The following is a 22,110-nucleotide window of genomic DNA, read 5'->3' as shown; positions in this document are numbered from 1 at the left end:
AGGGGAAGGGAGGAGACAAACATTTAATGAGCACCGATTATGTACAAGGTATTTTACATATATTATTTTCTCTTAATAACCACTCAAGGTATTTTTTTTGTCCATTCCCTTTTACTTATATGGAAACAGACTTACAGAGGTAAAGTCACTTGCCCAAAGTGAAAAAGTCAGTATGCGGCAAAACTAGCCCACAAACCCAGATCTAGCTAACACTAAAACCACTGCAACGTGTTTCCTTGATGTCAATGTAAAGTTATAATCACAAATAAAAAATGAAAAATTGGGCCCTATATTTTTAATCTGCTAATTCTAGTATAGCTTCCTCGTATCACTCTTCTTTGAATAGTTTTTGTTAGACTCTGATAGTGACTAATCATTATACAGAACATATGATGAACTTTCCAACATGTATATGTGTATACATTCTCCCCAACATGCCATTTATTCATTTACTGTATTCTAGAGCTTATAATATACTAATGTAATTTTTCCCACAAGGATTCCATGTTTTCTGTTGGCAAAAAAACAAAAAAAAACCTTAGGATTCTGGTTTATCTTCGCACCATATAGCATTTGCTTTTATATTACCCACTTAATATTGAAGAGAAAATAAAAATAAAATGTTTTCCTACATCACCTTTAGTTCTAAGCAGAAGCTCATTAGGGACTTAAAGATAATCACTTTTAAAGCTGATTCTTGCGTTGGTAAACACTTTGCATGAAGTTAAATAAGCTTTGTTCTAGGAGAGAGAGTGGATTAATTAAACAGCTTTGCATGTCATTTGGCTGAAGTGACAAGAATAAGGAATAAATTGTATCTACTTCTCTACTTACATTAAGCTGCTTTCCCCTGAAATTGGATTGTGGTTCCAGAATACCTCTCAATATACAGGAGATGCTAGGTCTAAAGTTGAGGCAGCTTCTCAGTGCCTTTAAAAAAAAAAATTAACAGCATTATTGAGATATAATTTACATATCATAAACCAGTACTGTTTTTATCCAGAACAAAATCTCTAACTCTAAAACCTGAAAGGAAAAGAATATTAAACACAAATTTCATGCATTCACCAGTTTGCAATCAACTAATCTCCTTATAATTTTCCTCTCTCTCGTCCCCATTTTTCCTCCCCACTACTCTTCTACTCACCGTTCTACACACAGAATATTGACAAATCCACCTGATGTTTTCACACATGGGCTCTCAAGAATATTTTACTGATTTTTTTTTTACTCCGTGGCAGAAGAAATCATAAAAAATTATTATACTTGGAAACTCAATCATCCTTATCTGGGCAGAATTACAAATACATACAATCCTTTCTCATCACAGAGAAACCAAGTGGCAGGGAGTGGAATTTGAGGTATATTATTTCACATCACCGTTAACAATTAATATCAAACGTTTCCCTCCTAGGGTTTGGATGGTTGCATGGATGGAGATGGAGTCCCCCTGGTGACAAGACAAAAGGGGAGGTGATGGTCACACACGCAATGCCATGTTGGCAGAGTGTGGACTCCAACATGATTTCCGGCTCATGTTTACAATGGTGAGAAGTCTGAGTGTTGATAGTCCTTGCACCAACTTTCAAATCAAACAAAGCTGTGAGACACATAAGCATTCTGTTAGTACCTACAAGGTCCTATGAAAGCAAGAAATACAACCTTAACCTCACCACATTCATTGTGAGCCCGCATCATTCTCAGGTTGCACATTCGCAGAAGGTCCCATATAACAGGATGCCCTGCTGGAGATGATTTAATTTGCAATTTTTTGTTTGTTTGCTTTTTACTGATCTATGAGTAACTCACATTTAGAAAGGAAGGAGAAAAGAGGGTTGGAATCAGTGAAGTTGACTATACTTCAAGGGGTAGGTACAGGGGGCGTCACCTGTTTCATAGGGGGAAGGGTCAGACGAGGCCCTGTGCATCCAGAAATTACAGAGAACGGGTTACCTCAAAGCCAAGGCTTGGGGCAAGTAGCCCATTGATCCAAAAATGGAGGTAAAATCAGGAAGCTAATGCTTTCCTATTGGTAAAGGAAAAGCTACCTAAATGAACCCTGAAGGTGTCGATTCCTGAAAGGAGGAGACGTCAGTGAAAGGGCTGGGTACCTAGGAAGCAACTGAGGAAGAAAAACTGTAGGAGACGCTTGGTTGAGATAAAAATGGAAGAAGCCAAAAGTCTTAAAGGCCCAAAAGGGCCTGACTGGGAATGTGGACAATGGGGCAGCATCTGAGAGTGAACCTGCATCTTCTCTGGGTCTGTGAAGATAAAGTCACAAAAGCGACATGTTGGGGGAGCAAGAAACAGTTTAAGGATAGATGCTGTACTGATTGACTTTTCTTTGGACTACATAGGGCCCAGGATTTTTTTTTTTTTTTTTTTGATAATCCAAAGAGATAGGATATTATCTGTTTTGTATTGCTGCTATAACAAATTACCCCAAACTCAGTGGCTTAAAATGCTCAAATTTATTATCTTAATAATAAATTTATATTTATAAATACATAAAAATTTTATACCATTTTATTATTAAAATTTTTTTAGTTATTAAATTTTTATTATCATCCTAAGATCATTTGAAGTCTAAAATAAGGCCTAAAATCAAGATCTCAGCAGAGCTGTATTCCTTCCAGATGTCCTAAAGGAGAATGTGTCTCCTTGCCTTTCCAGCATCTAGTGGCTGCTTGCATTTCTTAGCTCATGACCCCCTTTCTCCAGCAATATCAGGATGAGGTCTTTCATACTGCCCTCTCACTGGTACTCTTTCTTCTCCCCCCACCCCAATACCACCATCTCCTACTTTTAAGGATCTTTATGAATATCTTGGACTTTCCTGGGTAATCCAGGATAATCTTCTTATTTTAAGGTCAGCTGATTAGTAACCTTAATTCCACCTGCACACATAATTCCCCTTTGCCATGTGATTTAACCTATCAAGAAGGGATTAAGAAGCAGACATCTCTGGGAAGCCAGTTTTCTTCCTACCCAAGAACCCCAACCGAAACCTAAAGAAGCTCCCTGTAATATGGCAGGTGGGTAAAGAGCACAAGCAAGCTGGGAGATGGACTCAACCCTAGTTTTCAATGCTGGTGCATATTATAATCACATAAAAAGTGTAAAAAAAAATCTAACGCCCAAGTTACACCGTCAGCTATTCTAACTTAATAGGTTTGGGATGGTTTTCCAAACATAGTAATTTGGATTTACACAGATCTAGATAACTCAGGTGATTTTAATGTGCAGGAAGGTTTGAGCCCACTCATCTCTCAGCTTCTACTGGTAGTATGGGAGTTGTTATCCCAACTCTAGGGGAACAGGACAGAAACCCAGATCACAACATGACCTAGAATCCCCTGTTCTTTTCTGACTTCCACAGGTCCTTTCTGTTGGTATCCCATCCTATTTCTTTAATTTACTTCTATCAAATTTTTCTTTGATATGTGGGCTTTAAATATTCTTAGAGGTAATCTTTCCCCAGAAAAAAAATATTATTTTTTCATTGCAATAGATACATTTTGCTTCCTTTCCCAGTCTGTCTAAACTTGTCTTGCAAAATTTCTTTTAACTGAAAAATTATATCACTAAGCATTCATTAACAATAGTCTATTTCATGATATAAACAAAGTCCCTACACCTAGGTTACTTGTAATTCAATCAGTTTATGCATTTTCTATTTTGTTACTTTTCTTATTTTATTTTGTTCTTGCATATAAAATTGTTGGTAGTTGCCATGGTGATTCTAATTGATTTCTTTCTGCTGTTTTGCAGGCTTTTAAAAAAATTTGCACAATACATCCTTCATATTGTTATTTTTATCCCTGTAAATTTGTAATGGTCTCTCCAAAAAAAAATGAAGGAAGGAAGGAAGGAAGAAAGCAGTGTTAACAAGAGTCTCAGATGTTACTTTGCTCGGTGTCAAAGGCTGTGCAGAACAGAAGAAAAGGGAGGAAGAAAAGCCAAGCTGATAAGGACACGGAAGAAAAGGGTCGGAGTGCAAAAGTAAAAGTTTGCATCACATAAAAGAAAGAGTTCAGGTACCAGAGTCTGCAGGAATACAAGGATGAGAAGTGTGCTTTTAGAGAGAATTAAACTTGTTAAGGTGACAGCTTTGGAAAACCAATAAATGAAGGAGCAGAAGGCAAAAGATGGAAACCAGAGGACAACATCGCCTGATGGATCTCAGAGCTCCCCACTTGTGCTGGACGTGCTCACACACACACACACGAGCATGCATGTACTCACTGAATATATCCATATAACTAGTGCCAGGGCCAATTCATATCCTCATTTTAGTAAACTACGGATATGTTCTCTGACAAGATGCTGGGTATTGATTAATTGCTTTTCTCCAGAGGGTGAGCTACCATAGAGCTCACCCAAAAAAGAAAAGAAAGGTCCTTGGGGATTTGGAAAGAATTGGATTTGGTTTCAGGTTCACAAATCATTAGATTTGGTTTCTAGAACCTCAAAGTTTACAGATCTTTTTATTGACACTGTATTTCTTTCCAAAAGTTATTTGCTGTGGAATGCAAAAATAATAATAATAATAATACATATCCTAGAAAAAGGTAAAGGTGAAAGCTGAAAATTGGAGTGAAACTGGTTATATTTAGGACAGAAATATGCACTATGAGGTATACACAGTGGTTAAAGACCAGTTGTGAATTTGCCTCTGATATTGTTAGCAGTCAAAGCAGAGGAAAGCATGGTCAGAATCAAGACTCAAAGAGTCTGTGTGTTAAATATCTATCTGTTGCATTGGAGAAACATAGTTTTTTCAAGAATTGAGACAAGTGAGAAATTCCCCCCAAGGAAGGGATATTTTAACACAACATGCAGTGGTCTCAGTGTTATCCTTACAATATGAAGTGGCAAGCTTCAGACAGCCACTTTTTACAAACTATCAACTGAAGGCAAGGAAGGCATAATGCTGGAACATGATTTAGATAAAACTATTTAATAAGGGTGAAGAGTTCTTGGGGTCGAATATGTACACGGCTTCTGGATGATTTTGGCAATCCAGGATTGCATGGGGAGGACTACAGCATATCTGTTTTAGAGATAAAATGTGCCCCATCCCACTTCATAGTGAAGTCAAAAGATTTGATGAGGTTGTACCCTAGAAGCCATTTCAGGGTCTCACCTTACATCAAAGAAATGTCATTTGATCCTAGCATACTCAGTTGAAAAAAAGATCTCTGTGGTAGTAAACCTGATTTATTTTAGGAACTCATTGTAAAACTTACATTACACAGCCCTATGTGGAAATATGCAAAAGCTTTGGAAAATAAATTCCTGGAATAATCCACCATAAAATTTCAGATAAATTATGACCCCTGTTCTTCTGGTATAAACATAAATATGGTCCCGATAAACGCATTTTATTATGTTTTGCTTCATAAAACCGCCCTATTATAAATTCAGGATGGTTGAAACAAAAATTTAAGATCCTCTCTTCCTTTGGCAGTCAGAACATGGTTTTTTAAACCAAAACATATGTTTAAATTTAGCTCCACATGTGCCAGCTAGCTATTGACTGAATACTGACATGTGTTTGAGCTCTAGGGATCTTAAACCTCTCTCTGCTTCTCTCTTTCACTCCCCAACACTAGACATCACTCTCTCTCTCACACACACACACACTGGGAATCCGGATATTTAGCAGGTAACAGCAACTTACTATGCAGAATAAACTTTTTTTTTTTGATGAAGGAACAGTCTGGAATACTATATAGAGTACCTTACCTTGGTGGGGGGGGGGGGCAAATGAATGATTCTTGGCAAATTCTGAATACCCGTTGAGACTGTCTTGTTCCTTATCAAATTGTTTTTCTCGGGATATTTCAGTTATGTACACAATATGCTAAAATTAGTGACTTTCTTAATTTAGTCTTCTCTAACATTCTGCTGGTGGGATAATTGCAAATTACAGTGGAAATATGGTGCTTTGATTCTCTTGGTTGCCAAATCTCTGGTTTGGTGACCACGGTAATGAGTCCCTAAGAAACCAAAATGAGGAAGGGAATTCTCCACAGCACCAGCTTGGGCCTCTGATTTCCCTCACCACGTTTGTGCTGAGGCCCCGCCTCCCGCATTACTCTGGGCCAATGGCCGTGCGGGGTGGGTGGGTACTAAATTAGGGCCCTCCCTCGGAGACTTGGCAGCTCTCTGAAGGCTCTGTGACTAAATGCTTCCACTCAACCTTCCCTTTTTTCTCTCCTTCTGGAGAGTCTCAACTTTTCAGGCTCCCTCCCCATTTTGTCTCACACAAATGTAGGCAGTTCCCCTAAGAAAAATCTTGTCTGTTTAATCCCATTGTGGCACCTCCTTCTTGGGGAATTGAAACTACATGACTTGGCTCTGTTTAGTTAGTTTGTTTGTTTGTTTTTGCACCGTTCCTGGAAGTACTGCAATACCAGGTGGATGCGTGGAGTGGACAGAGCAAGCTCCTATTCCATCTCCCAACTCCAAAAATCCATTTAATATATTGTCCTCGGATAGAGAACGTATCAGATATTAATTAGTTTTTTTAATTCAACATAACAACATATAAACACATTCTTACCATATGATCATTCCATTCTTGATAGATAATCAATATCTGTTTAGTTTTAAAGGAGAGTTATGATTCCTACACTAAAGAAAATACATCTTCACTAGTCAAGTACTGTGGGTCTAAATTAGTCTTGAAAAAAAAACGGTGTTGTTACCATTTTTGAGCATAATCATGTTGCCATAAATATGGATTGAACTAGATTAAAATTCCAAAATAAACTCCTAATTCATTCTCTTGTCCAAGAAGCCATAATACTTTATCTAATCCTCCGGTTATCAAAAATAAATCCTTTCTTCACAAGAATGCTGAGATTTTGCTTCTAGAGCTCCACTCTCATGTAAATCATACCTGTAAATGTTATCAATTAGAACATATGCCAATTAGAATGTGTTCTGTAACCGAAATCTCAACCTTTCACTTGACTGGCAACATTGGTGCTATTCACCTTATTTGTTGCTTACATGACAGATACATCCCGAAATAATGTGGGCAGGACAGGATAAATTTAAGTGAAGGAAATACAGCCTTTTGGGTTTTTCTGAAGTAGCAGTCCAACTCCTTTCCCCCTCTGAATTTGGAACCACCTGGAGATAGAGACCAAAGGATCAGCCTTTAAATATTTTCTCAACTGTGAGTCTAGAGCACGTGGCCATTTACCCATACAGTCCTAGGTAGAGAAATTAGAAAGCTGCAGGACTCTCAGCTGTAGTCCAGAGCAGGGCAATGTAGAGAATGCCATGTGTAGCCAGTGGGCAGATTCCAGGGAGAAGAGCAAATGCTGTCTTGAGAAGACGCCAGCTCAAAAATAAAAATATAGAAAAAGGCTCAGTCTGTTCTTTACTTCATGGGTAGTAGTTTGAGAGAGAATACAGACAAGATCCTTCCGACTTCTTCCAAAAGGATAGCAATTTTATTGGGTAGGCCATGGTGGAATATCAAGGAGAGGGCAATGGCTTGCCCTACAAATTCCCAAGCCCTGATCTACTGATGGGAAGGTCAGGCACTGACCTTTAGCTGGAAAACAGAACCTCACTGGACCACCTCAGCCATGGGGCCAGCCAAGATAAGTATTGCAGAGAAAACAAAGGAAACTTTGCCTTACTTCTTTTCATTACTATTCACATGTTTCAGAACAATTCATTCAAGATTCACATAAAGTTAGCTATGGGCTTTTCTAAATAGAGCTCTTACATCTTAAAAATAAATCCAAGGCTTTTAAAGCTCTGTAATTATCTTGTCTATTATCTCATCTGCTGCTTCATCTTTCATTCCTTCCCTTGATCTTTTCTCTGTATGGTGGAGGGGGGGGGGTTGCCATTTTTGCATAGCTTTTAAAGCAACTTCTGGATATTTTCAGAGATTGGGGGAGGGGTAGAAGAATAGATATGTCACAATTCATGATACTCGTTTTTCCTTAAATTAACTCCTCAAGCACCTGATGAGTAAAAGGCAACTTGGTATTTGGATTTTGAATAAGACTCTTAATTTCATCATTTCATCGTGGGATCACACTAAAGGATAAAAATTCTTAAAATGTCCTCCAGTGTTGTACTTATACCTTCATTTAAGTCCCGCCTTCAAATTGTAGATTCTTAGGGACTCCATCCTTAATGATTTAAATAACTAATTTAGAACTTAGTGGTCTCCATGAAGTAAACTTACTTTTTTGACAGGGACAGAGTGTGTACAAAAAATGCAGTATATCTCGGGAAAAAAATCATGTTTGACTAAAATACTACATAAATAGATGTAAATATATGCAAATTTATGTATAATTTTCAGATTTAAAAAGTATTGCATACTCAGACAAAATTTAGAAATTACAAAAATATGCAAGATAGAAGAAAAATAGAATATAAACTAGAATAAAAAAACATCTTTTTAGTCTTTATTTGATGTAACCATCATTAATATTTTGTGTCTTTCCAGTGGTTTATACACACACACACACACTCAATGTTTATAAAGTTGGGATAATACTAAGTGGAGTTTTTCACTTAATGTTATATTGTGAACATTTTCTTACATCATCATGTAGACATTAGAACATGTTTTTAAATGACTAAATTCTATTCCATTATAAGAATTTATCACCAAGCAATTTATCAGACCACTCTTAAGCATATAACATTTAGGCTATTCCAAAATTTTCACCATTATAACTACAGCTGTCATAATATCTTTATACAATGTCTTTTACTATATTGTTAATTGTTTCCAAATGAAATAAAACAAAATTAATGCATCAAAAAGTGTTAATATTTAAAAATAAAAAATCAAATGACAAGTTTATTAACTTACTTTGAGGGATATTTCCATTTCCTTTCTGGTTTCAGAGTAACTGGGAAATCAATTTAATAAATAGAAGTCTCCTTCAAGGATTGTACAATCAATCCTTGCAAGAGGTAACAGTCTTGACGGATGCTTCATCCAGCTCATAGGGAGACCTCATATCTATGACTTCTTCAGCTGATGTGTTTAGACTAACATATTTTATCATTATCAGTCTCACTTATGTTGCAATTTAGATGGCTCTCGGCTTGCAGTATTTACCATATTGTAAAGCAATTTAGAAACTCTACGTGTACCTAGATCACTCCCTGCAATCAATGAAGAGTTTTTATTTTTCCCAGCTGTAATGCCAGCAAAAGAGCTACTGCTGGGTTTGGGGTTTTCAGAGCTAGAACATGCTGCTATAAGCCACTAAGAGAGGTGGACTCAACCAATGCACAGCGGAGAGTTGATGTTCATTAGGGAGAACAAAACTTCGCCTTGATATAGATTCATAAGAATAAAGTTGACGAAAGGAAGGAGATATGGATTACTTGGATATAGCTGATAGATACTCATATTGATAAAAGATAATTATTTCTATTTTTCCCATAATTTATATTTAATATATACTTTTGACTGCTTATTATTTTTCTTACAATTGTAATACAGTTTTCATTTTTCTTGGGAGTTGGGGGAGTATATGTGTATTTTTTGCTCTATCTCCCATCCAAACTTCCCCTAAAGCCAAACTTGAAATCAGGTGTGAAACTAAATTCAAATTTATGCTGCAGTTAGTTACTAGCAAGGAAGAGAATCCAGGAGTGTTAAAACTTGGGAAGTTTACTTTTTATAGTTCACATGAATGTGTTTCCCTTCCTAAAAGGGACACAAGTCACCCTGATGTGTAGCTCTTTGGAGGCTAAGTTAGATTAACTAGCTCTTCAACCATTGTCTTCTGGGAATTTACAGGCTATGGGAATATCATTCAGCTAGACAGATAAAAAACGTAGACAATGGAACAAAAATTAAGCAAGTAGAGAGGCAAACAGATTAACTAGCTCTTCAACCATTGTCTTCTGGGAATTTACAGGCTATGGGAATATCATTCAGCTAGACAGATAAAAAACGTAGACAATGGAACAAAAATTAAGCAAGTAGAGAGGCAAACAGATTAACTAGCTCTTCAACCATTGTCTTCTGAACAGAAGACAATGGTTGAAGAGCTAGTTAATCTAACTTAGCCTCCAAAGAGCTACACATCAGGGTGACTTGTGTCCCTTTTAGAAAGGGAAACACATCCATGTGAACTATAAAAAAGTAAACTTCCCAAGCTTTAACACTCCTGGATTCTCTTCCCTGCTAGTAACTAACCGCAGCATAAATTTGAATTTGGTTTCACACCTGATTTCATGTTTGGCTTTCCCTGATGAGATGATGAGAAAGGTTCAGAATTCTGATTTCACTCGATTGAAATCTGTGTTTCATTTGTTCATTCAGCAAATATTTATTGAGCTTCCATTAGATGGTAATATTACACCAGGCACTATGTATATAGGGATGAACAAGAAGACAAGATCCTTGCTCTTTTATTTTAACTTACATTATGATGAGGAAAGGGGGTAGAAAATAAACACGTACAAAGGCAGTAAAAAGTTGTGTAATGGTAAGTGTTGGAAAGAAATTTGAAGCCGCCTAGTTAGGCACTGAATGAAGTGAGGGAGCAAAGGCAATGGGAAGACCAGGAGAAGTGTTCCTCAACCAGAAGGAACTGCATGGTCAAAAGTTCTGAGGCAGGAAGAAGTGTGGTAGATGTATGAGTCAGGTTTCTCTAAGGAAAACAGCACCAATAGGAGATATCTGTAAATATAAGATTTATAGAAATGTCTCAACAACAGAGCGAATACAAGAGTTCCAAATCCATAGGGCAGGCTGCAAAGCTGGCAACTCTGAAGAAGGGTCTCAACGAACTCCTACAGGAGAGGCTTGCTGGCTGAAGAAGTTTCACCCACAGTGAGTTTCACCTCACCACTGTCTTTAAGAACATCCCAGAAAGGGGCTGCAGTGCTGCAGCTGTCTGCTTTCTGGTGGTACCTGCATATCGTGCAGAATCACCTGTAAACCAGGTCCGAGTTTTCTCTTCCTCAGTCAACTGACCATAAGGAACTCCACAAGAGGCCATAGCTGTGGGCTGGGAAAGAGAAAGTAATTTGGTGGGGGGGGGGGGGTGTGTGAATATGCATTGAGGCCACTTCCTCATGTAACTTACTTGTGCCTTTAGGACCTGCTCTAGCCCTAATTCATATATACTATTTCCATTTTATGATGCAATGCTGCTAGGCACTCTCAACTTTATGGCTTGGTGGGTCAGACAACACCCAGCTCAAGATAGGTAACTCAGGTCTCATAGTAACTTGGGGCCCATGGTTAAGAATTCAGTCTCAACTAAGGCCCAGTAGCAGGCCAAAAGCTATTTCTCAAAAGGAGAGCAGATATCTATAGTGGATTTTAAGGCTTTACTCCCAATTCCTAAGGATCTGCATTGTGATTCACCTATAGGGGCCTGCCAAATTTTCAAACAGCATTTCTATTTGCCGCTGACACTTCCAGCACCATTGGACCTGCTAGATCATATGGCCCAAGTGGCAGAGCAGCTGGCAGAGCAGCCTGGACCAGTCACAGAGCTTCCTTTTGTTCTGGTCCCCATTTTAAACTATAAACTTTCCTGGTTGCTCGGTAAATGGGCTGGAGTAGCACATCCAAATGAGGACTATGTTGTCTCCAAAATCCAAAGAGGCCAACTAGGCATTGTGAATCTTTTTTGGTCATAAGCAGGGCCAGATGCAGCAGCTTATCCTTCACCTTAGAAGGGTAATCTCAACAGGGAACCAATATGGGGATTCTGCCAGTTGCTGAGTATGTCGATTCCAATTATGCATTCTAGAACTAGGTAAATAACCACAGAATGGATCCAGGAACCCACTGGACGCACTGTGAGATGGACCTCCTCCATAAGGAGGAGTTTAGCTCACCTGACCTTCAGAAGTCCCTGCTCTGACTGGTGGACTAGAGTGACATTTTGGACCCCCTGAAAGTAGTGTCACTTCTGAGCCAGTGTCTAGTAATCCAGGAAATATCTGATCATTTATTTTTCCCTAGTGCACAGTCATCCTGGTAGAAGGTCATAGGTCTCTCTGGGAAGGCTGGGAGGAAGGTGAACAGTGTAAGTTTTGGGCAATATGAAACAGTCCTTCCCCAGGGGTGCCCGGCCCTCCCCTTATCGAAGGGCTTTGTGTCTGTAAACTGTCTAAAGTATGTGAATTGCATAAGGGACTGTGACTCTCTGTTTCTGTAATTAATTAGTCTTCTGTTTACTTGATCTAGAACCCTTCTGGGTCTACTAACAAGAATTTAGTAGACGACCCATCTATTTTACTTCTAGGTACCCCATGACCTACTTAGCCAACACCACAAATCTCTGTGAGTCAGATTATTTTGAATGCTGCTTTGAGTCTGCTGTCCATTATGGTGGCCACACCCACTTTGTCTGTAGCCATTAACTGTTGCCACATGGCTTCTCGACAACTTGGGATCTGATCATCCCCATTGCGTTTAAAGATTCCAGGTCAGTCACAGCAGTTGCCATGATAATATCTGACCTACAGAGAAGGCAGACTGCAGAGCTCTTCAGAGACATGGCACTAGTCTTACAAACCTATTCCTCAAAGTTCTGGTAAAAGGTGTGTCCTTTGGACATTCCTGGGGTGTGTGGCAGGTTTTCCATGATAAATCTACTCTAACATTCCCATCTCTCTAAGTCAATGGAATTCATTGTCTACATTGTACCAGGGCAGTTCTGGCATTTTGACCTGTTGATCCATGTTTCAACCAACTACCCACACAAACTTTTAACACCCTTTCTGACCCCTTTAGCTACAACATTGAATGCAAAATCTCTGGCCCATATGAATAAATTCAGCTTGATCCAACTTTATATTCCTTCCACCATTATCCCACATCCTTAATATCCATTCCCACACATATTGCCCTGATTTCTGTTTATAAGGATTGGAAAATTCGTGCAGTTGTTTTGGAGTATAGCATACTACCTTGTGGGTCACAATGTGTACCTCACTTTTAGGGGCCTGTTGGGACTTTAGCCTAGTTATAGGATTTGAAGAAAAGATGGGTGGTGGGGGTGGGTCATGAAAAGAATCAGAAGTGTCTTTCAAGCCAATTACCACAGGACATTCCATTGCAGTTTCATCTGATGAAGCAGGATTAGAAGAGTAAGGACTATTTCCCTAAGGGAGGTGGTTACAGGGTTAGCAGGCACTGAAGGGTTAATCTCTTTAGGTGGAGGGTGGATGGCTGACTCCTCAGGACCGGCTGGAGGCCAGGAAACTGTTTACTCAAGGCAGGCTGGAGGTTGGGAAGCTGTTTCCTCAGGGCAGTTCTTTATAGGTCTAGCTAGCAAAGATTCAGCATAATCCAGTGTTTCTATGTCCCCAGTGCCATTATTATCAAACCAAATGTCCCCATCCTATGTTTCAGGATCCCATTCTTTTCCAATCGGAGCCCTTACCTTAATAGCAGATACCTACAAGGGTGAGACACAATAAGACTCTGTGTCTGTTTTTCAGAGATCTCAAGTCTGCATCCACAGGAAGTAAGATTTTCTTTCAGGGAACACATAGAAATGTTTATAGCTTTCATATGGCATTTAAGTTACAAATCTGAGGACTTAAGCTTATCCCTTTCCCTCATAACTGCATCCAGGATATCTAAGAACAACCCACCATCATCATTGTACCTCTTAACTCCACAAAACTCCGTTAAAGTATCAAAAACACTCTTACCCAGAGCCTTCCCTTGTATTGCCATACAATTAGCAGAATGAAATGATATTCTGCATATTTCTATTGCCAACTCATGCCATGGACTATCAGTGCCATCTTGATTACTGGAAACAGAATTATTAGTGCCTTTGAGTCTAATCAGAGGAGAAAACCAATGATAAAAACCCATTTTTAAGATTCTGTTTCTCAAGAACCACTCCTGGTACTACCTATATTAGTCAGGATTATCTAGAGAAACAGAACCAACAGGAGATATCTATAAATATGAGATTTATAAAAGTATCTCATGAAAACATGGGAATGTAAGAGTCCCAAATCCATAATGCAGACTATGAAGCTCACAACTCCAACACAGAGTCTAGACAAATCCCACAGGGAGATGCTTACTGGATGAAGAAGCAGTGAAAATTCTCTCATCCCCCTTAAAATTCTTCAACCAATTGGATCAAATCCGACTGACTGGATTATCTCAGTGATAGGACACATGCCCTTAGTTGATTGTAGATGTAATCAGCCACAGCTGCAATCAACTGACTGATGATTTAATGAACCAGTCTTCTGGTTTATCAACCTGCCATGGATTATCCTTGCAGTTACAATTAGGCTTGTGCTTACTTGACCAGACAACTGTGCACCACACCTGGCCAAGTTGACACTAGAACCTAACCATCACAGCATGTATGAGCTATAGCACAAGGCCCTATACCTGGGAAGGGCAGTGAGAACAAGGGGGAGAATGATAAAGAATGAATTCACAGAGATAGGAGAAACTAGGGTCTTAGAAATAATGGGCAGAAATTTAGGTTGTATTCTCATGGCTATATGGGAATTCTTTGGGGGAGGGGAGTTTCATCTGAATAATAATATAACCTGATGTACAGTTGGGAAGCATGATGAAGGTTTCTCTTTAAAGCAGCACGAACAGAATCAGGAAGAACACTGGTAACCTTCATGACGAATGAAGGTAACTTGGACATTGGGGCTGATGGGGAGATGATGAGAAGTCAGGTCAATGGTATGTTTTGAGGTAGTCAACAAGACGGGCCAAAGACTGAATGTAGGTTGTGAAGAAAAGACTGCAATCAAGGATCACACATAGTTTTCAAGTCCAGCAACTGGGATGATAGTGTTGTCTTTTTCTGAGTGTGGGTACACTAGGGGAAGAATAGGTAAATGATGGAGGGAAATAAAAAGTTCTGTTTGGACATGTAAACTTTGAGATGCCTAATCGACATGAAGTGGAACTACCAAATAGGTAGTAAAAGCTTACAGTTCAGTGAAGAGGACAGAGATGTGGATATTATTTTGTGAGCTGTCAGAATATAGATGTATTTAAAACCATGGCACTAGAGAAGATGACTTCTGGAGAGGTGTAGAAAGAGAAAAGAAGAGAATAAACAGGAGAGCTGAATTAAAAGTCAGGAAGAAGCCCCATGGGGAGACTGAAAAAGATAAGTACAGAGAGACCAGTAAAGCTTGCAAGATGGAGGCCATTGGTAGGATGGCTTATGGCCCATGTAATTTATAGTCCAAATCATAATGTTTAAGAGTAAAAGGGAAATTATTAACAATATACTGGGACTCCCCTGGGTAAACGAGAGCATGAAGTCACTCTAGCCATTGCTGACCTTAATAAGAGAGGTTTCAGTGGAGACGTGGTGGTGGCAAACTGGTGTGGGTTGAGTGTGATTAGAGGGTGGAGAAATGAAAACAGGAAGCACAGATGACTCTCTTGAGAAATTTCACAGTAACGAAGAAAACAAAGAAACTAGGCAGTGGCTAGAGGGCTTAGGAAATCAAGGAAAAGACTTAATTTTTTTAATGGTAAATATTATTGCATATTTATACACTGATGTGAAGGAGAAAGGAAAAATTGCTGATGTAGGGGAAAAAGAATAACTGCGAGCAGAGTCCAAGAATAGAAGAACAAGAATGGGATTCCATGCACAGTTAGAGCTGCTACCCTTAAATGTGATTGGATACAGCTTGTCCACTGTAATGAGGAGAGGTAGAATATGTGGACATTTGTGTACATAGCTGCTAGATTTGGTGGTGAGAAAATGAGTTTGCTTTTTAGCCAAAGTGAGAGAAATTCTACTTTTTGTGAAATCCTCATTTTCCTCCCAAAAGGAGTCACAGCTTACCATTTGGGTGCAATTTTCTTCCTTGGAGTTAAGAAGACATATGTGAACTATATCTTCTCTCAGGAAAATGTCCCAATATGGAGACTTTAATAGTTTACCAGCAAGTGTGGAAATTCTCCCAGGTCCAATTTAGATCTGGCAGAGAAGATGAATATTACTAGTAAGTCAGCAACTGCCTATGACAGATGTTCTTGTGGAAATGAACATTAGCAGTTCTATTTGGCCTTTTCAGAACTGGAATTAAGAAGGAGAAAAAATAGCCTAAGGTACATCGAGATCCAGGTGAAAAAAAATTCCTTTGACAAGAGACTCAAAATATAATCTCTAGTCTAAACTTTAGCACCCATTGTTTGAGCTTTAAGGGAGAGGAAAAGAAAGCACGTGTCTGGCAGAATGTAAGGGTTTATGGATATATGAAGTCTCTGACAAACATCCACTAATAGGAATTCTAGGAAAATGTTAGCTTCTCATGGGGGCAGCACAAAATAAGTCAAGCAAATGATTGTTTCTAATGATTTAATACTAGGATTAACTTGGTTCAATTGATGCAGCAGAGAAAACCAGAATTAAATGGTTCCGACTCCAAATTACGTTCCTTCCAGAGTTGAACCCTCTTGAATATGCTCCAAGGAACTTTGGCAGGGATAACAGCAAAGACCATTTTCTCCTCCTCTGAATTAAACTTCCATTTCCCCAGTTTGCCAGGTACAGTTGCTTAAAGCAAAAATATACTAATCTGGAAAATGGCACCTGAGGAATCATTTCCAGATGTGCCTTGTAACTGCAGATACTAGCCCACTGGAGTGGAGCCGTCCACTAATATCACAATGCAGATGACTTTTGGTGTTCTCCAGCATAATTATCACACCTGCTAAGGAATCCAGGTCTTCACCAAAGAGACACAGCTGCTTATATTACTACCCTACCACATACACATGCAACTGTCATAGTGAGAAATCAACTTTACTTGAACAAGATCAGTGCTCTGTAATTTAGTTCTTTGTGTTGTTAAAGATGGAGTTCCTAAGGTTATGCTTTTAAAATGGCACAGGAGTAGCAATTTATGGATGCTATATTGCAAGGTAGTTTAAAGAACTGGCTAATGTTCTTCACTATTGGAAGTAACAAACTATTCTGATATTCAATGACTAAATTCAGCCTAGGTATATGTATTAGTTTGTTAAGCTGCCAGAATGCAGTATACCAGAAATGGAACAGATTTTAAAAAGGAAATTTAATTAGTTATAAGTTTACAGTTCTAAGGCTTTGAAAATATCCAAATGAAGGCATCCACAAGAGGTTACCTATACCCAAGAAAGGCTGAAGCTGTCTGGAACACCTCTGTGAGCTGGAAAGGCACATGGCTGGCATCTGCTGGTCCTTGTTCTTGGTTCTGTTGCTTCCAGCTTCTGATGCCAGTGGTTTCCTTCCTAAGCATCTGTGGGCATTCATTTAGCTCCTCTGGGACACAACTCTGGGTTCTGGCTTGCTTTGCATTTCATGGGAAGGCACATGGGGACGTCTGCTGGGCCGAGCATCTCATGCTGACTGTCATCTCTGTTACTCCTGCTCTCCAAGCATCTGCATTGGCTCTCTCTGTCAGCCCTGGGCTTTCTTCAAAATGTTTACTCTTTGAAAGGACTCCAGCAAACTAATCAAGACCCACCCTGAATGGGCAGCCACATCTCTGTGTAACCAAAAGGCCACACTCACAGTTGGGCATGCCACATCTTCATGGAGATAATCTCATTAAAAGATTGCACCCACAACTGGGAGCGCTACATCTCTGCAGAGATAATCTAATCAAAGGGTTCTCACTCCTCAATACTGAATCAGGATTAAATGACATGGCTTTTCTGGGATACACAGCACTTTCAAACCAGCACGGTATACTTGCTATCCATTGTGTCAAAACCAGATACTGTATTCTCCAGGGGGAGTAAAGGGTACGTTTCATTAGCACTTTAGATAAAATCAGCTCATCCCCTAGTGCTTATAATGTCAATTACTAATAAACATCTCTGTGTGTATTTACCATCAACAGAACATATTTTCATTGAAACACATTCTTAAGAACTCCTTTTTTAATCAACACAAAACAAACTTTGAAAAAATACGATAACCAAGGTATACAGCATTTCATGTCAAGTTCTCACTTGGGATTCAGACTCAGATCATTAGAAACCAATGCCCTTGGAGCCATTTCCTAAGGACATTCACCTACCATTCAAAATTTACCTGGAAGACACAGAGATAATGGCACTTGGTCAGCAGCATGACATGGACTGTACCACAATGACATGTAGACAAGGTTGTTGGATAGCACTTAGGCTCCCTGAACTCTTACTTTTTGGAGAGTATTTCACACAATAAAATGCACCTACATTCTACATTAATTGTAATGGTTTGATCCAATGTCACAGCTTAGACGTTTATTGAACATTTGTTCATATTTCATTTCAATGTTGTTATCCTCCTCACATAGTTGGGAGCAATAAATATTTCTTCTGTTTCAAATACTTTCATAAAGATTTAATTTAACTTTTGCTAATTTCAACATTGCGATTTTTTTCTTATTTTGGAGACAATGATTCTTTTTTTTTTTAATGCCTCAAACATTTGTATAGGTCCTTGAAAAACTCACAGACCCTGGGTCTGATGCCCAAGAGCTAAAAGGATAAATGGTCTTGGATGTAGATAAGGGCCTTGGACCCCAACAGCATCTGCATAATTTTTCTGAAATTTCATTGAGACAGAAAGCCTCATGGCATCCCACCTTTTAGTTATCGATTCAAATCTATTCCTTCTTCATAACTTTTCCATTTAGCCTCTGCTTTCCTTTTCTTCTTCCACCATCTTCTTACAGGCCTCTGACATGTCAGACACAAACTATTGCAATAGACTTTCCTTTTGTCTACTTGCCTAAAATTCATCCCTCCTTCAACAGGGGGCCAACAGATTAGATTTGCTAAAATGATAGCCAGCTAAGTGATTAAGTCGAATTCAATTAACTAATTAGTCAGCTAAATTGAATGACTTGGTTGTTTGCTAGTAATGTACTATGAATTTTTGCTGTCTGAACATAAGTGTTTGGCTTTATCTAACGGATCTTCCAAATTTCCAACTAAACTGTTCTGCTTCCTTTCCTTTTTCCACCCTTTCCTGTCCATTAATTCAATCATTCAACAAATATTAACTGATGACAGGATCCCAGACCTCATGCTAGTGTGATGACCCAACAATGAATGAGAGCAGTACCTGCCTTTACGGTGTTCATGTTCTAGAGGAAGACAAAGAATAAAACACATATGCTTAAAGTGCTACAGGGGTGCTCTGAGTATTGTAAGTATAGGCTACAGTGAAGAGCATAAAGGAAGAGTGGAAAATTCTGCCTGATTTGGAAGGAAGGGCAGGGGAGGGTGGCTCAAGAAAAGTTTATTTCTGGAGAATGTTTAAATGATTACCTGGCATACATTTGGGCAAGGACATTCCAGGCAGAAGTGGTTATGTGAGCAAAGGTATAGAGGTGAAAAATCAATTTTGAAAATACTACTGGTGACTTTGCAGTCATTAAATCCAGAGCTGTAAAATTATAGTAAATCATGTTTTTGATATAAATAAAATATTTATGACTTAAAATAATGTGAGTTTTAATATATTTCCTTTTCAATATTTCAATATTTTTTTCAGCTCCTTTAATGTTTTGGAAAATATCCACTTAAAAAAAGTTTTTAAATATATATAGGGACACGTTTTTTTTTTTGCCTCTGCCCAGTACCATCAGATCCTGTTTTTATTTAAAGTTTTGGTGTTTCGTTCATCATGGATCTTTTGCATTAATTTCCATTTTTAAAAAAATATTTCATTAAGATATTCTTAGATTGTCAAGTTTTTGGAAAAAGCCCTTAAATTTTGTACTCCAGGTAAGTACAGCCCTGAAAAAGCCATTAGATCTATAATTTAAAGATCATTCTCTTACAGGGCAGAGTATGGATTGCTGAAAAACGGTGCCCCCAACTCCCTACTCCCTGCCCCAGGAATCCTTTATAGGCCATTTTATGCCGTTGAACATTCTCCCTTCTCCTTGTTTTATTTCTTTGACTTTTGCTGCCAGAGACATTATCCCATACTTTGTTTCTCCAGCAGTGATATACACACAGTAGTTGCTCAATAAATACCGGCTGAAAGGACTAGAATCATCACTGCTTTTTAACATTGCTCCAAGGCACTGCCCATAATAATTAAGCCAACAAAAGAAGAGTTTGAATCTTCCTCCTTGGATGTATTTTTTTAAGGTTAGGATATACATTTATCTATCCAAGATGGCATAAATGACTTCTTAGCCCTTTCCAATTACATGATTAACAGCTTTTGTCTGAGAAGAGCTTTATATACGTTACTGCTAATAGCACGAGAACTTCTCCTGGGGCCTTTTTCCCTTTTATGTGATTATGCTGATATTTTGGAGTAAATGAAATTACTGAAGCCCAGCTGGGAATGTCTTTTAAATCTATGAAATGCAATGATTGCTGTAGAACTGTAAAGTTGAGGCAGGTGTCTTATCCAACCATCAACAGCTATTTTCGGTTTTTATAACCCCTTTTACAAAAGCCCTACTATGGTTACCAAAGTCCAAAATTTGATATCAGTGTTGTCCTTGGCAACTGAATCTAGGAATTTTCCCCGTTATAGTAAAAAGATAATAACAGGTGTAGAAAAATCTGAACTTTATGTCTGATTGAGGCTTGATCAGATTCTATTTCTGATCTATTATACCATAAATAATAATAATAATAATAATAATAAAAAGCTTTGGCTTTGGAAAGGTGATTTCAGGGAAGCCCCTGGAAGGGGACTGGAATGCTCTGGCATACAGCCTGCCCTCTGCCTTTTGCCTTCTGGATGAAGGATTCAGTTCCGAAGGTGGAGCAACCGCCTGACACAGTGGTGGAACTATCCCACCTGCCTTGCGTGGTCTCTATCTAGGCTCCTCGTTTCATGGGAAACACAAAATTACTAATGGTTAAGTTACTGCTTTACAAGTTTCTGTAACTCAGAGTTGAATACGATTCTTAACTGAAAGCGGAATTCGGTATCTGAAAGAGGGATGCTTTAAGCAGACCTGTATGTGGAATTGTCATGGTGAAAGAAAAGACTTGGATGTTCTCTGCTGGAAAGCTGATCATCTTTGTCTTGCTGTGGCAGAGGATTGGATCAAATTGTTTTCTGCTGTGGTTGGAATGTAGGCAATGGGCTGAGGCTGTAAAATTAGGGGAAATGGAAGCAAACACCTTATATATTGGCAAGAGCTACCTCTATCACTTCCAGTAAAACCCTACTGAAGAGATGACATTGGAGTAGAGCTACTCGGGCAACAAGCAGATAAGGAAGGAACCACTATTTTTTCAAGAGACTCATCTCTGTGTGTGATCTACAAGCTATAGAAAAGGGTGTCCTGAAGCCAACTGCTTCTGTTCTCCAAACTTGCAGTGGAATATAAATAGTGGGTGACAAACAGTAGCTTTTAGCAGAAGAAAACACTGGTGCTCCATGGGAAAAAGTCAGAAAGCCTGCTGGCCATGCAGGGATTAAGGAAGCTGTCTTTCCACAGAGCCTACCTCTAACTCCTCAGCACAGCCACTTATCAAGGCCAGGGCAAGGGAGATATGCAGAGCAGAGAAACCAATAACCGAAGGCAGAAGATACTTCAGGCTTAAAATCTACACTTAGACAAGCTCTTAGCCTGTTATTTCTAAAACTGGAATCGACCAGAAGCAAATAGAGCAAAATTTTATGACATTTAGAGGGAAATGTGTTTCCAAAGTGCTTCCCTCTCATGAAGACTGGCCTGAAACAGCACGTGACTAGGAAACTGCTGAAACGGTGCGGGTCCCTGAAACGCCAGCCATAGGAGAGGGGTGTAACCCCAGGACAGGCATCTCTACCAAGCCCCCTTAGAGAGGGGAACCAGAGGCCGAACAGGGATCCACGGAGAGCATGGACAGGCACAGCCAGATACGATCAAGGCACTTATTCATTCACAAGAGGAAATCCTGCCCTTCTCTCCAAGTAGACTTTCTTCATTGCCATGGCTAATTGATGGCTGTATGATTCCCATTCTCCTCTTTCCAAATAGCAGCATGTTGTTGCAGCTATCCTGTTCCTTCTGCACTCTTGTGTATTAAGGGCATAAGATCGCTTGTCTTTTAGTTTATAGATCAACAGACCATGATGAACCATGTTTGTATTTGAAAGAAAGACGGCATATCATCCAGAG

At 39.0% G+C, this 22,110-nt stretch overlaps 1 long non-coding RNA gene and 1 pseudogene across 2 annotated transcripts in view; both read right to left on the bottom strand.

The window, feature by feature from the left end:
* Window positions 1-627: 627 nt before the first annotated feature.
* The window catches only part of LOC143661110 (uncharacterized), a 30,117-nt gene continuing 8,634 nt past the window's right edge, over window positions 628-22,110 (bottom strand). For both annotated transcript variants that reach the window (XR_013164411.1, XR_013164412.1), the window contains exons 3-4: window positions 835-930; window positions 628-740 (exon numbers count right to left, since the gene is read on the bottom strand). This is a non-coding gene — a long non-coding RNA (uncharacterized LOC143661110). The remainder of the gene's footprint in view (window positions 741-834; window positions 931-22,110) is intronic.
* LOC143675119 (U2 spliceosomal RNA) lies at window positions 6,386-6,597 on the bottom strand (annotated as a pseudogene).

Source organism: Tamandua tetradactyla, chromosome 2 (assembly GCF_023851605.1).
Source record: "Tamandua tetradactyla isolate mTamTet1 chromosome 2, mTamTet1.pri, whole genome shotgun sequence".
Lineage (NCBI taxonomy): Eukaryota > Metazoa > Chordata > Mammalia > Pilosa > Myrmecophagidae > Tamandua > Tamandua tetradactyla.
This window is presented reverse-complemented; position numbering and strand designations above follow the sequence as displayed.